The following is a 3624-nucleotide window of genomic DNA, read 5'->3' as shown; positions in this document are numbered from 1 at the left end:
TCCACACAGCTACGGTTATGTCAGGCCTGGGCTAAACACATGCATTAAATATTACAAAATAAAACAATTTAAAAGACACACAACGCGTGCATACTTCAGGGATGCGTAAGGTCGGTCAATGTGGAATGTGCTCGATCTGTAACAGATGAGAATGTTGCACGGGTGAGTTTATATACGTATTTAAATAAACACAAAAGAACGTCACGTTCGTCCATAACACCGTGCGGCCTCAAAAGGGAAGGCGACGTTTCGGACAATGACCATTCTCCATGCCACGTGCTTCACAATAGCATAGCACGTGCCACGTGCTTCATAGCACGTGGCATGAATGAGGGCCATTCCGCAAAAAAAACCCTCCGTCTCTTATTTCATTATTATTCTTAACATTAAACGCAACAGGGGGATTTATCCACAGCTCTGGCTGTCGCCTGATGATGCTGGTTGTAATAACGGACGAAACGTCGTACTCGAATTGTAAATGTCGCGGGTTTACTCTCCAACACACCGGTGTTGCTGTACTAGTAACGAATGGGCGCGTTTTGTTTACGTGGCACAAACCTTACTACTTGGCTGTGACGGGTGGTGGCGAGTTTAACGACGCGCTCTAACCCCAAAAAAATACCACCTCTCTCGTGTTGTTCTTGTTGTTTGTGCCTCTGTGTGGCACCACTGCCAAAGCAGGCAGCCAGCAGCAGCAGCGGGCAGCAGCAGCAGCAGCAGCGGGCAGCAGCAGCAGGCAGCAGCAGCCAGCAGCAGCAGCAGGCAGCCAGCAGCAGCAGCAGCAGGCAGCCAGCAGCAGCAGCGGGCAGCAGCAGCGGGCAGCAGTAGCAGCAGCAGCAGGCAGCGGGCAGCAGCAGCAGCGGGCAGCAGCAGCAGGCAGCAGCAGCAGCGGGCAGCAGCAGCGGGCAGCAGTAGCAGCAGCAGCAGCAGGCAGCAGCAGGCAGCCAGCAGCAGGCAGCCAGCAGCAGCAGCGGGCAGCAGCAGCGGGCAGCAGCAGCAGCGGGCAGCAGCAGCGGGCAGCAGCAGCGGGCAGCAGCAGCAGGCAGCCAGCAGCAGCAGCAGCAGGCAGCAGCAGGCAGCCAGCAGCAGGCAGCCAGCAGCAGCAGCGGGCAGCAGCAGCGGGCAGCAGTAGCAGCAGCAGCGGGCAGCGGGCAGCAGCAGCAGCGGGCAGCAGCAGCGGGCAGCAGCAGGCAGCAGCAGCAGCGGGCAGCAGGCATCCAGCAGCAGCGGACAGCAGCAGCAGGCATCCAGCAGCAGCAGGCAGCAGCAGTCAGCAGCAGCGGGCAGCAGCAGGCAGCAGCAGGCAGGCAGCAGCAGCAGCGGGCAGCCAGCAGCAGGCAGCCAGCAGCAGGCAGCCAGCAGCAGGCAGCCAGCAGGCAGCCAGCAGCAGGCAGCAACGTCACCGAATGCGTCGCGTGAGCGCGTCGATGGCTGGAGGCGAATGCCACGTGGGAGACGCTCCGTGTCTGGACGGCAGAGAGCGAGGAGAGGGCGACGGCGTCTGACGTGACGCCGGTTGTTTTGCTCCGGGCAGTTCAATGGACTGCTGCTGCTGGTGGTGGTTGGTTGGTTTGGTGAAAAAATAGTGGGGGAAAGGTGAGCGTATAATTTATTCATAAGTATCCTTTATTTAACCGGGAGATCAGATATCGACCTCCCACCCCCCCCCGCGAGACACCGAAACATGATCTAATTTGATTTATTGCAAGGGAGAGGCCTCCCGAGGAAGTGGACATCTAGGAAATTAAAAATAGGAATTCTTAGAATGCACACCGCCGACAATATCCGTAACTGTGCACGCATCGAAATCTCGCGTACGCAGCGCGATTGTTCATCTCACGCCTGGAGATGCATCCTGAGACCCATCTCACACCTGGAGATGCATTCTGAGACTCATCTCACACCTGGAGATGCATTCTGAGACTCAACTCACACCTGGAGATGCATTCTGAGACTCATCTCACGCCTGGAGATGCATTTTGAGACTCATCTCACGCCTGGAGATGCATTTTGAGACTCAACTCACACCTAGAGATGCATTCTGAGACTCATCTCACGCCTGGAGATGCATTTTGAGACTCATCTCACACCTGGAGATGCATTTTGAGACTCATCTCACGCCTGGAGATGCATCCTGAGACTCATCTCACGCCTGGAGATGCATTTTGAGACTCATCTCACACCTGGAGATGAATCCTGAGACTCATCCCACACCTGGAGATGCAATCTGAGACTTATGTAACATCTGAGACTCATCATCATGATCAGCCATGGTTAATCCACTGCTGGATGGACGAAGACTTCTCCAGAATCAGAATCTTTATATTCTCCTGGGGGAATCCGATGACCTACGAATCTCTCTTTGTTTCACAGACAACAACTACACAAACAACACCCTCAGTGCACAATTTAGAGAAGCCAAAGCAATTCATGAACCATAAAGGAACAAAACTTAATCAATTATATAAAAGTACAAATTACCTAAGTGCATCAATTCGTGCCGACTATTCAACGCAATAAGCAGACCCCGACCACAACCCAGACAACGCACAGCAGCCCCCCAATTACAATCGAACTATCGATACGCGGATGTGCACCCCCACCGACACAGCAGTTCAGGAGGCTTGCTGGCTGATAGATCTAAAGTGTTGTTTTCGGTTAGATAAATAAAACCGTCATTTACGTAATGCTCACACGCAACAATCCGCCAAGACCACATCGTACATTTCGTCCACCGCGTAATCTGCTGAACAGCCTTCATTATTAATGCCGCGAATGTCCCGCCGACATTCTACGGCTCGTCTCAATGAAGGCAAACATCTAAGAACACCGATTATGTAATCGCGGAGGTATTTATACAGGCGGGTGGGTGGGGGTGGTAGGGCAGGCGATCCTCAGTGTCTGGCTACGGATGACATCAGTGGCGAGTGATATGTAAACATTCAGAATCAGAAGTCTTTCTTTTATCCTGGAGAAATCGGATGAGCTATCAAGCGCTTTTTCTCACAGTGATCCATCCTTTACCCCATTGCAAATCACTTCACTGCCAAAGCGGTGAAGTGAAGACTCAGGATGCATCTCCAGGCGTGAGATGAGTCTCAGAATGCATCTCCAGGTGTGAGATGAGTCTCAGGATGCATCTCCAGGCGTGAGATGGGTCTCGGAATGCATCTCCAGGTGTGAGATGGGTCTCAGAATGCATCTCCAGGTGTGATATGAGTCTCAGGATGCATCTCCAGGCGTGAGACGGGTCTCAGGATGCATCTCCAGGTGTGATATGAGTCTCAGGATGCATCTCCAGGTGTGAGATGAGTCTCAGGATGCATCTCCAGGTGTGAGATGGGTCTCAGGATACATCTCCAGGTGTGAGATGGGTCTCAGAATGCATCTCCAGGCGTGAGATGGGTCTCAGAATGCATCTCCAGGTGTGAGATGAGTCTCAGGATGCATCTCCAGGCGTGAGACGGGTCTCAGGATGCATCTCCAGGTGTGATATGAGTCTCAGGATGCATCTCCAGGTGTGAGATGGGTCTCAGGATGCATCTCCAGGTGTGAGATGAGTCTCAGAATGCATCTCCAGGCGTGAGATGAGTCTCAGAATGCATCTCCAGGTGTGAGATGAGT

Source organism: Petromyzon marinus, chromosome 35, assembly GCF_048934315.1.
Source record: "Petromyzon marinus isolate PM22_M1 ecotype Great Lakes invasive population chromosome 35, UKy_Petmar_22M1.pri1.0, whole genome shotgun sequence".
Taxonomy (NCBI): Eukaryota; Metazoa; Chordata; class Hyperoartia; order Petromyzontiformes; family Petromyzontidae; genus Petromyzon; species Petromyzon marinus.
This window is presented reverse-complemented; position numbering follows the sequence as displayed.